At 39.6% G+C, this 14,614-nt stretch overlaps 1 protein-coding gene across 2 annotated transcripts in view; it reads right to left on the bottom strand.

Moving 5' to 3' along the window:
- Nucleotides 1-14,614, bottom strand: part of BRF1 (BRF1 RNA polymerase III transcription initiation factor subunit) — a 221,134-nt gene that overhangs the window by 161,849 nt on the left and 44,671 nt on the right. The gene's annotated exons all lie outside the window — the stretch shown is intronic.

Raw genomic sequence — 14,614 nt, 5'->3', positions numbered from 1 at the left:
TGAAGACAATGTTGCACGGCATCAGTTAGTGAACACACTGAAGTTAATTTACTTGCAAATTGCATTTCTCACATTCTTAAAAGTTAACAACCTTCATTAAACGGATTTAATCAAGATGGAGAACGAGGAATATTTTCCTGAAGTGTCATTTTAAACTTTTATCCCTGTATTATCTTCTTTTGAATGCTGTAGCAATGGCAAGCACTTATCTCACGTCTCTCTTACAGCACAGAGACTGCTAAATTATCAGTTTTTAAGAAGCTGTAAACTTATCTCAGCTGCCGGAATTCTTCATGAGAGAAAGAAGGAAAAAAAAATAAATCAGTAACGACGTGCATATCATCTGCCTCTGGGAAAATAAAAGCTGCCTGTGATGTGCTGGGAAAGATCTCTTTAGACTTATTTTACACAGCTTTGCAGTAGTTCTATTGTAACCTAGCAGCGTAATTTCAAGTAACGTTCTGCAATGTGCTGACGGCAAGCTCCTAAAATACAGCTCTGCTCTGAACAACCACTGAGAATGCTATTGTGGGTCTCATGTTTACAGCTGCTCACTGATGGTGTCGTATTTGCAAAGCTGTCAAGAAAGATGATAACTTTGTTCCCACCACTGAGATTTATAAATTCAGCCTAGGATTCTGATAGCAAACTCACTACACTACCAGAGCTAGTGAGCCTGCAAAACGTGCTCCTCTTCACAATTGTAACTGAGAACTTGAAGGGGTTTAGCCAATATACTTGGAAAAGTATATTCCAGGGCCTTGGCAAAATCTAAATAGGAGAGTAGTATGTAGAACAAGACTCCTGCACTGTGGAAGGCAGCACTACAGATGCACATGGGACACAAATGTATCGACGTCATACTACTACCTTCATAAGCGAGTCATTTTCCTTCCCTCCTGTGCCTCAGTTTCTGTGACCAGAAGATGGGCACTGTAATACTGATCTTCTCTACAAAAGGGTGTAAATTCTACACTTCCATCACCAGGACCTTCAGCTAGGAGGAAGCAAACTGGAGTTACAGTTCTGCTGCCAGAACTGTACATACTAGAACTGCATAACCATATATGATATATATAAAATATATTAAGGAAAAAAAAAAAAAGAAACAGAAATAACTTGAGAGAAAAAAGCTGAACTAGGTATACACCCCCCCAAAACCCGGCAATTCACCTACAAAAGCTTCCACTTGTTTGCTCTTCTCCCAGCCCTACAATACTTGCATTTCAGATCGCACAGCAACAACATCTTCAGAAAGAGAACAGGCAGGGTTTGGTCCTGATTGCCCTCTCTGCTTTTAACTCCCCTTACAGAAGTGAATCTGCGTTTTTCACAAGTCAGGAAGAGGATTTAGTCACCAGCCACAGCAGAAAAATAGAAAAAAGCCACAAAACAAAACCAAACCAAACAAAAAAAAAAACACACAAAAACACCCAGCACCCTATATATACAAAAAAGATAAGCAGTGAGCACCTGACACTGTATCACCCATCAGAAGACTCATTGCTCTGGACTCTGAGCAAAGAGACATTTTTAGAGAGCACTGCCTAAACAGTTAAACTGCCAAGTGGACAGTTCAGCTGCACCCCCAAGTGTTACCTAACCTATCAGAGCTTTACATGGCACCTGAACCAACACAGGATCAGGGGAAACTGGTGCTGCGGTGAAAGTTGCTTATCTTGACTTTAGCAAAGCTGAAGCTATGGTGTGCCATGGTGGTCTTAAAGCCAAACTGTTGAGACATAATGGTTTGGCCTGCTGGCCTAGGAGGCAAGCATAAAATTGGCTAGACTGCCAAGTTTAAAGGGCTGTGATTAACAGTACAAAGTTCAACAAGGAGACAGTTACTGCAGGCATCCCTCGGGGGCAATGCTGTCTCAATTAGAAATGAGACAGCAAGGCAGAAGGCACCCTGGGCAAGTGCACAGATGACACTAAGCTAGGGGAGCAGTCGATACACCAGAAGGTGAGGCTGCCACTCAAAGGCATCTCAGCACGTTGGAGGCCCAGGCTAACAGGAGCTGCATCTGTCTTTGAACTTCTTCAAGTCTCACACCTGAGAGAGTAACCAACCCCTTGCTACAAGTACAGCTGCACATGACCAGCTAAGGAACAGTTGCACAAAAGGAGCTGCAGTCCCACGGACAGGTCAAACAGGGGTCAGCAGCAAACATGCACTGAGCTGTGTTAACAGAAATGCAGCGAGCAGCAGACGTGGTTATTCCCCTCTATTCACTACCTATGAGGCTGCATCTGGAAAGCCATGTGCAAGTCTAGGTTTTTAAATACACTTAAGTGTACACTCTGAGTGGCTGCAGTGGAGGGCCACTGAGATAGCTGAGGGGCTGGAGCATGTGATATATAAGGAAAAGCTGAGAGAGCTGAGCTTGTTCTGCCTGGAGAAGAGATGCTTTAGGGGAGATCTAATGATGTCTTTATCTAATGAGCAGGTATAGAAAATATGGAGCCAAATCCTTCTCAGACACACAACACAAACAGAACAAAAGGCAAAACATGCAAGCTGCAGCAAGAGAAAATCTGATATCAGGGAAAAGAAAATAAAAATCTTTGCTTTGAAGATAGTAAACCCCAGAGAGAGTATGACATGTCTGTTGCCAAAGACAACCAACATTCAACCAGAGTAGGGCTTCAGCAACCTACTGAGCAGGTGAGCAGGGAACTGGACGAAGTACTTCCAACCTAATTTATTCTACAATCCTACATAGGGCACAGGCCTTCTGGATTGTTTCCCGAGTATTGCATCACCTTCAGATACACTGCCTATATAAACATTTCCCTGTATGTACGACATCTTCTTTGACTGCTGGAGAGCTGGTAGAAAATGCTCTGTATTCTCTTCTCGTCAATCCTAGAACCTGTCAGTAGGGATGACTGACTGCTGGGATGAAACATTTCTGTCAAGATACTTCTCCCCCTCCCACCCCCCAGCTTTTTTTTTTTTGATGCCATCCTCATATTTTGGACGCTACCTCTCAGCCAGCATTCCTGGCTCCCGATTGTGCTCCCAGCTTCTCCAGTTGCAACAGGAGGAAAGTGACCAGTTCACAGCTCTGCTGGGAGGGCTGCCAACATTATCAGCAAAAGCCAAGGACTGAAGCATTCTCTTGTTTCATCATTGAATGACTATGAGAAACAGCTGAGACACTGAAGCCACAAGTTCAAAGACTAAGGAATAACTACAGCAGCAACCAATACTTGAGTTGCTTTCCTCTGCCACAGTAAGAGCTTACCATCCAAGTGGAAGATAATAAATACTAAACTGAACATTGACAAAAGTATTTTCCAACTTAAAAACTAGAATCTGAATATGCTGGAAATAATTATTGGCAATGAACTGGGTCCTCCAGATGTGACAAGAATGCAGTGATTTGGGAGTCCCTCAGAGACAGCAGCACAGATGCAGTCCATCTGTTGCATTCTCTAGAAGACTGATCCTTTAAGGACCAGAAGTTTTTATACAAAAAAGAAAATTCAGCTTAGATACTGCAGAAATTAGAAGCACTCGTGTGGGAAAACCAAACTTTCAACTCCAGATAAAGACAGAATACAGCATTCTCTGATTTCAGGTACTGAGACACAACAGCTGAAACCTCCAGATGTCTCTTGAAAAGAAGACCTCTTCAGTTATGACTTACATTATTTTACATTTCTTTCCTTCTTTCCCTGGAGATTGAGGATGGTCCAAAGGTGATTTCAATGGCAAATTTCAAAATAAGTATTCTTAATTCAGACAGCCCGGCTCTTTCACCCAGCAGGAAAAGTGGCAGGAAGGCATCTACAATCTCGCAACCTTTGGAGCTGAATAGGCAGAACTTCATTACCCTGAAGCCCGGCTTCATTAGGGAGGGGAAACAAACAACAAACAAACAAGTGTAGTTCTAAAGCAAGTTAGCTCCAAGAGGACAAAATCCTTGCAAAGCAAGGATGCAGTGATGCTTTCTTAGGCACTAGCAAGGTCAGGTAAACTGTGAAATTTTCTCCAGTCTAACTTGAAACACCAGCTTTTTGTTTGTTCTAGAATCGTGCCAAACATTACAGTACCCGAAACGGTAACAACTTTGTCTCCCCTTGGAAAGTGCAAGGCCAAAAGCCTCTCTACAAGTATAATAAAAAGCTAAAAGGATCAATTATAGAAGAAAAAAACCTGTAAAACAGACAAGTTGGGAAATTCTCCTGACAGTAAGACAAAGCCAATATTTGGAGTTCTGGTTTTTATGTAATAAAGACTTTCACATTTCAGTTAGTACACATCATGTTGCTGAATATGCATTTTTACTACACAATTTTCTCTTAATATTAAAAAGATTAGAGCATAAGTTAGACAAAATTTTTTGTTCATATTAAAAGGCTTTTTTTTTTTCCAGTCCATATATTTCCCCTTTCAAAATTTGCTTTCAATCATGAGTGGTTCATATACGATAATATAAAATACATTGTTTGCCATTCCTCCCGGCTTACCAATACAAAAGGAATCTGAAGAGCACACCGATTTCTATTCCCTGCTAAGACTTTTTTTTGGCAGACAAGCTGCTCCTTCATTGAAGAAACAGTTATGTATCTCCATTTAAAAATACTGATTAGCAAATCTCATAGCACTTTACCAACACATGTAGTCAAAACATCACTGATACTACTGTGTTTTTCCTTAACTTGAAGGATGTTGAAAACATAAATGTTTCGCTTACAGCTGATCTAAAGATGAGAGCTCCACAATTTATGTTTTATTGTCAAATGTTTAAAGGATTAAATCTAAATAAAATACATAATACACAAGCTTCAAAGCACACGTTATCTTCAACATCTTATTTCCAATTAGCGAGTCAAAATAAAGAAGGCATGGGGAACATTTGGCTTCAAAAGCAAAGCTCTGGAAGAAATCAAAATTTTGGTTGGTTTGGGTCTTATTTAGGGCTGCTATTTTCTCAGACTTCTGAAACTGAGTAAGATGGAAAGATTATTTTCTCTCTCTCAAAGGGGGGAAAATAGCAGACATACCACCATGTGACTATTATATCATTTGTACTTACAACAATACCGAGCCAGTCTGGGATTTAAAAGACATTTTCTTTTGCCTTCAAGGAAGGACATGGACTTGCCATGAAGACAGGCTAACAGTGAAAACGTTAGAAGAGGCTCACCTCACAATTTTACTTGGCACGAGATTACAAAATACTGAAAACCTTTTACTGAGAAGCATTTCCAGTATGAAGATTCCCTATGAAGACTGTATCATGCACCCAAAATCCTAGAGACAAACATCTGAAGAAACAAGACAGCTCTTGAGAAGTATTTTTACCAATTTTTAAAAGGCTTATACTTTATTAAGAAATAAGAAATCATTATCAAGACCACTTTCAAGATATGAGGACATGCCAGGTATGAGAATGAATCCTGTTTTTCCAAAACAAATTTGAAAGGTAATATTGTTCCTCTGATATACCTTCACTTTGTTCTTACGACATCAAAAACTGCAAGACAAAAAAAGCCGCATAATAGACTTCAGAATATGATGAAAGCAGAAACAGCGTTAGAAGACCTGAAGCTAAAATAACATTTGCAGATAGCAAGCACAAGAAGTGCTTATAGGTCTCAACGCAATGGCTTTTATTCACCCTATTTTGCATTACTGATCTTAATTAAACTAATAATGTGAATTTGTCTTCTAAGGCAGCATTCTTACTGCATTAAAATGCAAATACACAATCTTCAAAATGATTTTAATGAAGGAGAGCATTTAATTTTCTAATTGACTTCTAAAATATTAAAATGCAGACAACATTAGCGACTGCTACAAGCAGGAATATTTTTCAGTGACCGGATCAAAAACATCAACGATAATTGATCATATTTGCTGTCAGGATTTATTTAAACAAACCATCAGGTAACTCTTTTTCCTTTTTTCTTCTTCTTTTTTCTTTTCTTAAGGGAGGGGTGGGCGTGCAGGGAATGAAGGGGAAGCGTCTTCTCCACATCCCACACCACATCCAGCATATCCTCCGACAAAAGCAAGAACGTACTACACAATGACCAGCTGTACCACACTGTTTTTCATTTAGCTGGTGTTTGCAACATCTTGGCTCCCATCGGGTCAAAACACCACTGAGTTATAATGCTGGTTTTGCTGACATAAGCACCAAAATTTAGATGCAAAGATAAACTTCTGAATTAAGCAGAGAGCCAACCTAATTATTTCCTCTTTTAAACAAGCTTTAAGAAGATTGTTAAATATTTATTTTCACAAGCATGCAAGGATCACTGAAGGTCAAAGACATAAGAGGTGTGATCCCCTTCCTTATCATCCCTCCTTTGTATTTATTTCACTGGAAGCAGGCCTCTCTGCCATCACATTTCCCTCCCCTCATCCATCACCCAGAACTTATTGTGCCTTTGTTCCCCTTATTAGTTCTCATGTCTCCACCACCATGCTTCAGAGGATCACCTCCTCTCAGTGCTGCTGGTAAGCAAGGGCCGCCCTTCGTATTTCTAAACCCGGTATCACCGATGCCATTGTAGCTCTCCTGTTCCTTTCCTTTTTTCACCTTCACCATGAGAATGTCTCATCAGTTCAGAAACCCCAAACTGGAAACTAAGAGGACAGACTGTGCAATTAATTTTATTAATTATTTTACTTAATGCATGCAATAACAGACACTATTACATGCATTAAAAATCTATCTCAGATGCTTCTGCTGTAAGTATTTCTGCATTAAACAAGAGCCAACAGGGTGATGGAGCACAGAACTGACAAACAGTAAACACTTCTACCTGCCCATAATGTAATTCAAGCCTGCAGCAACAAAGGCTTCAGTGGACCTAATCCAGACGCCTATAAAGCCTATCCCTTCCTTTCAAAGCCAGACCATGATGTCCAGTTTTGTTCCAACACAAACATATGATGGGCAAGGACAAAGGATGTCCAAAATTAAAAACGATCTAGGTGCAACAGCTCTGAGTGCAAACCCCATGGTTTTCAGCAGTTGTAAACATCTACGTGCTTTAAGAACTGCCTGAAGAGAGACTTGAAACACTGTTCTGTAAAGCAATAAAGTATTTCTGAAGTCGCATTTCAGAAGAGGATTATCTTGACCTTTACTGCTCAAAATTTCCCTTAAACGAGGAAAACAAGCAGAGCTATCAAAACCAGCCAAAATCTGTAATCTTGATAGGCCACTGTGACCCTGTCCCCCTCTATCTCTGTAGATACTTTGTTTAATGCTCCATTATTGAAAAGTTGACAATTTGAGGCACCTGCTGGGTAGCATCTTCCTGAGGGGAAAAAGCTGGTCACTCCTCTACAGAAAAGCTGGTGAGAATTTCATCAGCAAATTCAAGGGAGCAGGATCACATCTCTCCTTGCTAGAGCCAGAGGTCAAATACTATTTTATCCTGAGTTAGTAACAAGTTAACAGAAAAGCAGATTTTTCAGAGTGAACAATTCTTAAACAAAATATTAGCCTGAACACACACACACAGGCACAAAATTACAGTCCTCCTGCTTCTTCTGGATGATATATTTAGAAATCCTATTAGCTGGAGAGATCAACATTCTTATCTGAATTTCCAGGATGCTGTAACACGCAAAATTAGAGCGGCTCTCTTAAGTGGGTCAATTATCACTACTGCACTTGCAGCAGCTTTCCCCCTCCCTCCCTGCAGCATCTATAATGGGCATTTAGCACAAGCATTTAAACAGTAAGATGCTGAGCTGACACATGCCATAATGTAAAGTTCCTTTCCCTTTTATATTTTCAGAATCTTAAAAGAACAAAGAAAATCACCCAACTACAGAATATCCACATTAAAATTATGGTCTCCCTGGGGAAAGCTTCGATGACTTTCAGCAAGAGGGCACCCTGTGGGCTAATGCTAGTCAGCAACCACACTCAATATTTTCCTGCCACATCTGAGTCATGAACAAGTAAGGTTTATGGCTTTTATCCCCAAGGAACAAGAGGTGAACCTGAGGGCCATTAACCATCTCCCCAGCCCTGTGCCCCAGGTGCTGGGCCATCATACAACCAGTTTGAAAGGCTTCAAGTTATTTTGTTCTCAAGAAGGAATTCTCTCTAGAAGACCCTGCAAACCACCAGACACGAGTGGAAAAATCCAGGTATCCAGCACTATACTTTAGATACTTCAAAGGCGTCCATAGTGATCTGACAGATATGACACAGGACCTAGAGAAACACAGGGCTCTTCCGCAATACAGCTGGAGTGGAAACACCTCATTTCCTCAGCAACATACTTGCTTTATACATATCTCTTTCTATGGCAAAAAAAAAGCATGAGGCAGTACTGCAAATGAAAAAATCATGTGATTCATCTTCACCCTGTGGAAAAGGGGACCAGATATGCAGGCTTCAGGACCTCAGCAGTCCCAACCCTGACTGGAGGAGAGGGTGACAGGGAGAAATTAAGGTGAGAAATTCAATTTCTATTGCTGTGTCTGGCTGCCCTCTTCCTTAAATCTCCAACATTATTCCTATTTGGTACTACAGAAGAAGAATCACACACGCCAAGTATTACCAAACACATGAGCTATTTGGAAAGAGATGCAAATAACATGGGGCAACAACAGCCACACCCTATTTAAGACAGCAAGTTTTCATTAATAGGCTGAAACTCTCCCAGCTAAAATACATCCACTGAAAAGCACACCAATTTTAAAACTTCATTTTGCAATGAAGCGGACAGGCTTTTGCAAGACTTCTAGTCCAAGCAAAGGCTTTCTTAGGAAGCACTTCTACTGAGAGGGCGGTTAAACACTGAATAGGCTTCATAGAGAGGTGGTTGATGTCCCAAGCTTGTCAGTGTTTAAGAGGCATTTGGACAATGCCCTTAATAGCATGCTTTCTTTGACTTTCGGTCAGCCCTGAAGTGTTCAGGTAGTTGGACTAGATGATCGCTATAGGTCCTTTCCTATTAAAGATATTCTATTGGATTAAACTTTCTATGAAGTAACATGTAAGAGCCTGGCATAATTTACTACACACACAAATCCAAAACAAAACAAAGAAGTGAAATGAACTTACTTTCTTTTGTAGACATACGTATTTTAACTGTGCAGTTTAAAATCCATTTTTAACCTCTTATGTTCTGGTCACACTCAACACTTGAACAAACCACAACTTGAATGCATATATTTAAGCAAAATGTCAGTTACTATAAAGAAAGTCCTTAACCAAAGAGAAATAGAAACCGGTATTCTTAGCTTGCCTAACTAGAGCTCTAAAATTTTGTTGATTTAAGCCTGATTTCAAAAGCTAACTTTTTAGTCGGGAACACTAGGGCCTGCTGGCTCCAGGAAGTTCTAGTAGAGGTCAGAAGATTGCTGGAGACCTAATTTTTCATTTCTAATAAAAAAGGAAGTCTTGCCCTTTTCCTTGCAAAGATTGACTTTGAAGTGTTAGTAGGGAAACAAAGAATGTATCCATCAAAGGCTCTCATGGCATAGTTATACAAAGCTTCCCAGGACAGTATGGAAGCCGACAGAGCCTGTTAATGCGCAAAAGGAAATGAGCTGAACTTTTCTTGCAAAGACCAGCAAGGCAGAAAGGCTCAGTAGCTGCTGCCTAATCTAGGATTAAAGAGACCAGTTCCTTACTCCATCACAGATTTTCCGGGTAACTCTGAATGTGTCAAACTTAGGTTCAGATCTGCACCTGGAAATGAAGATAAATACTCTCAACTTCCCTTACTGTGACATGAAAATAAACACATTAAACCAGAAGGCATTCAAATAGCTTGGCAGTAAAGTACAAGTACTGCAGACAAATAGGAAATAACAAAGTACTGCCCATTCAGTGAGGAGATGCCTTTTTTTTTTCTTTCCAAATCCTTCTTGCCTGCTGGGATCCTGTAATGCCTTCATGATCTTCCCTCAAACAAAAGGGAGGTTCACAGGGCAGGGAAGCAGGGGAGGAAAAGTGCCTTATGCTTTCCCACCCAGCGCAAGTTTACATATAAAAGACACCAAAGCATCACTGCTCCCCACACTCAAAGATTTGAGGTTGTTTTTCTTAGACATTTAGCAGAAAGGCCCTTCTGCAAACAACTGAGAGACCTCACTCAGCTGCCCTGGAGTGACACAAGGAGACCCCATCTCTTTCCTCTCGCTACATACAAAGGCACTGAACACCACCTCAATAACTTGGGCATCCACAATCTCAGGAGGCTGCCCCATCCCTGGGAAGTGGGAAGGACTCTGTGAGCTCCCTGGCACTGAGACTGATCAGCAATACTTGAAGGGGAAAAACCTGCCCTGAATTTAACTCCAGAGGCAAACAGTGGGATATTTACACTGAGAGAACTTTGTGAGGACTCTTCTCATGTGGAAAAGGTTTTATTTACTATGCTTTAACAAGACAGGATTTGATTTACAACTAAGGGTGCATTTTCCAGAGAGCTTCAAAGGAAAAGAATAAATAAATAAAATAAAAAAGGTGCATGTGTGTGGGATAAGAGACATCTACCATGGAAAATGTAGCCATAAAAAAAACCCTCCAGGTGGTAGCATTGGAAAATATTACAAACAAAATAGTGGAGAGCTGTACAGGTTTTTTTTAACAGTTGTATATAATAAAAAGAATGACAAACAGAATGAAATGTTCTTTAATTAAAACAAACTGGTATCCCACCTGGAAAATCCCAGCCAGGCCCAAATTGCTCCTGAGTGACCCCAGGGCAGCCATGAGCTACAGCTAAGCCTGTAAGTCACTCAAACACCCTGCCCAGCTCTTCCCAAGTTCTCACTCCCAGGAACGGCAGGACAAGCTGAAGAGCCCTTTGTTTCCATTCAAACATATGTAGGGGTGGAAAAGCTGTTCAAAACATTAAAGAGAAACAACTGAGGACTGTTACTATTCCAAGAAACAAATTAAGAGCCAGAGTCTAAAATGCCCAGAGCGCTGGCACTGCCAGCTGAAGTCAGATGTTACTGGCAACACTCAGCATCGCTCAGTCCCTGGGAGGGGGACAACTGGTTCCATCAAACCTGAGGATTTAAAAATCACCACCTCCTTCAGATGTATTTTTGGCATTATATCTTTACATCTGACACTGAAAATATAGGCACATTTTATAAAGAGAATAATAAATTAAAGTTTTCATAGCTAGCTCATTAAAAGGATGAAACACCTCCCAAATTCAGCTAATAGCTAGTGAGCCATCTTCTCTTTAAAACATGAACACTGACAAGTAATATAAGCAGGGCAAATTAAAAGTTATGTCAAAGTTAGTGCATTGTAGGGTTTTGTGTCAAATAAGATAATAAAAACCATAATCTGGTGTAAAAATCAATTCATATCTCAAACAATATATTAAACTGTCTAAAGAACTATAAATAAAAGCTTGTATTTTAGACAAGTAAACTTTTATGTTCTCTTTCAGCTCTAGAATTTTTTTCTTCAGATTAAAAAATGTGTGTTACCGGAATACTTTGCATTTTTGCATTAATTAAACAACGCATAAGGAGAACTTAATGCTTTCCTATTTCAGGCTGAGGTTTATTCAGGCGTAAGTCAGACTGCACCAGTAGACTTGGCTACAGCTTTCCTCACATTTTCACAAAGGCTGGCTGGCGACACATACAGTACGAAAAGAAAAGGAGAATAAGCAGATATCCATGTCAGATAAATACATTCTACTCCCTCAGACTGAACTTGCAGACAATTAAATCCTGTCTTCTCTCTCCAAACGCTTCCCACTCCTTTGGTTCTGCCACTGGAGAGAACACAACATTTCTTGCGACTTCAGCCCGATTACATCCCACTATACCTCCACAAGCCACAGAATCACAGAATCACAGAATCCCAAGGGTTGGAAGGGACCTCAAAAGATCATCTGGTCCAACCCCCCCGCAAGAGCAGGGTAACCTACAGTACATCACACAGGAACTTGTCCAGGCGGGCCTTGAATATCTCCAGTGTAGGAGACTCCACAACCCCCCTGGGCAACCTGTTCCAGTGCTCTGTCACTCTTACAGTAAAGAAGTTCTTCGTACTTTGCTCCTTCTTCTTTAAGAAACAACTTTTACTTCAGAGACTAACCTGTTCCTAAGATGTCTGTGGCCTCTATAGCTCCCAAGACACTCCACTGTTCATTTGGGCCACCCAAAACCAAGATTCTGTCTGTCTCTGAGGAGGATGCTGCCCTTCACTACTTCCAAGTCACCTCTTTCCTCTAAAATATATTCACCAGTCTTCAGTCTTTTAACTTCCTGTTCTAAATTTCTCACAAATTGCTTCATGAAAGAGTTCTATAAGCAACACAATGGCAATGAACACTTTGAACTCAGTAAATCTACTTAAGCACTGTATATAAATCTTGAAGTGTTACAAATACTGTATGTCCTTTGTACAGTACATTATATAGTGTATTTCTCCTTGTTGCATACCATTCTCTGCTAGTTTCTCCAGAAGATCAAAACCAACTGCAAGCTCATTACCCTGAATGTGCATCTTCATTCTTGCTAAAGCATCTTGTCACATGGGCGTCCTCTACACATGCCCTGGACCAAAGGCCCTGGGAACATCCCTGCTTCCTGTAGCACAATTCCATACTGCCAGCTCTAGGCCGGACACAAACATAACAAGCCAATAATGATGATCATAATCTGTGGAGGCTTGAACATATTTCAGTTCCAATATGCACCTCAGGTTCCCAAGTTTTTAATGAAAAGATAAGATTCCAGAAAAGAAACTTGTATTTCAATGTTCATAATCCATAATTTATTTGGGGTTTGTTCTTTAAACTACATTAGACTTTAAATACTAAGAAAACCCAAACCAGACAAAACAAGGGGAAAAAAAAAAAACAACGCCACACTACCAAAGCAAAAAACACACCAAACAGCAGAACACAACAAGCAGCTGAACTCACTCCCCGAAAGGTAACAATTAAATTCTTATCTAATGGATAAAAAATAAAAGTCAACACTAATAAAACTGAGACACAGTCGTTCACTTCACTACTACTTCTTGATTCCCAGGCAGTACAGTAACAATGCAAATGAAGCAGGAGTACTTTGTGATACCGATATAGAAAGACAAGAGCATATCTTTGCAGCCTGACGCATACTCCATATGAAACAATAGCAGTGAAGTATCACATGTGATATTATCTCCACTTAACAAAAGAAGTTGGGAAATTAATTTAGGTATTTATGAAGTATCAACCAGACCAGTACATCTTGCATGTTAGTGAGATATATGCTGAAGTACTTTACAGAAGATTGGAGAACAAGCAAAGGACTTTTCATTTGTTTGCTAGAAACGTTTAGCCCCCTTTGGTTACTGATGGCTGCTACACTGCAATGCACCTGATTGCCTCTTACAACTGATACTACTTAGAATGTTTTATCATCACCAGTGGGGAAAAATGGGTATGCACACTATGGCTGAGCTATCATTCAGTAGTATCAGTAGATAAATTACTTTTAAACTTTGACATGGGTATAAAAAAAATAAATACTGGTAGTGCTTTTAAATCAACACTGTAATTATGGCAATGATAGAGTTCTACTGTTGACACAGAAACTTTACATTAGAAAAGACCAGGGTAATAGTCAAGCCTTCCTTTTAATTCCATTATTCCTGCAAAATCATTTTTCTAATCAGGCAAATGCAATGACTACACCACTACCAGAAAGCACTAATTTTAGAATACTGAGCGTGGTTTCTGCAAATAAAGAAAATAAATTTCAATTTTAAAAGGAAAGCTAAGCTCTTCAACTGCTAAAACAGTGAGAAGAGCAATCAAGAAAAAGCAACAAATCAAACAGAATACTGATGATATGTACATGCTGCTTTAAAGTACGAAAGAACTAAAATAACACGTAAGTAATTATTTGATAACAAACTCTAAATTCCAGCAACTGAAACATAACATAAAAGAACTATAAATACGTAAAACAAATAGATTTGCATGGTCATTACAACCCATGTACGCTTTAAATATTTAAAAATACTTTAAATACTTTAAAATAAGTTCTACAAAACAAAATTAGGGATGATGCAGAGCAAGAAGTACTCACTTGCAAAATCTGGCTTGTGTGCAATCCCACCTCCAGCCACATGATTTCCTGAATGATCTCTAAGCAAACTTCAGAATTTATCAAATGCCTTTCCCCCAAAACTAAAATGGGAGTGATACCGATCTTCCCATAAACATTAAAAGAAGGAAATCCAAGTATCTTGACGGAAAACCTATTGGAACTTCAATCTGTTCTGTAATGATGACACTGCAAGAGGCTTAGGGTTAATATTTGTTTGTTTTTAACAGAGAAAAACAATAAATTTACACCACAAACAAGCAAAGCACAGGAAAAATACAATTTTATACAAGGAAAAAATGTTGAGAAAAAAAGAACTTTAGAATTACTGATGGGAAGCACAGTGACATTTATAGCTCCTTGTAAATATCAGTATTGTATATTTAGAAAGGAACAAATTTTACTTGAACTCCTATTTAATTCATCCTATAAAACCAACAGTGAAAAAGTTCCCTCCTAATCGCTTACCTTTTCAGATTCTGAAACCAGGTTTAACTGGGAGAGTCGACTTGCTGAAAGTATGTCTTTATTAAATTTGGTTTT

Source organism: Lathamus discolor, chromosome 6 (assembly GCF_037157495.1).
Source record: "Lathamus discolor isolate bLatDis1 chromosome 6, bLatDis1.hap1, whole genome shotgun sequence".
Taxonomy (NCBI): domain Eukaryota; kingdom Metazoa; phylum Chordata; class Aves; order Psittaciformes; family Psittacidae; genus Lathamus; species Lathamus discolor.
Note: the sequence above shows the minus strand (reverse complement) of the source record. Positions and strands in the feature narration are given on the sequence as shown.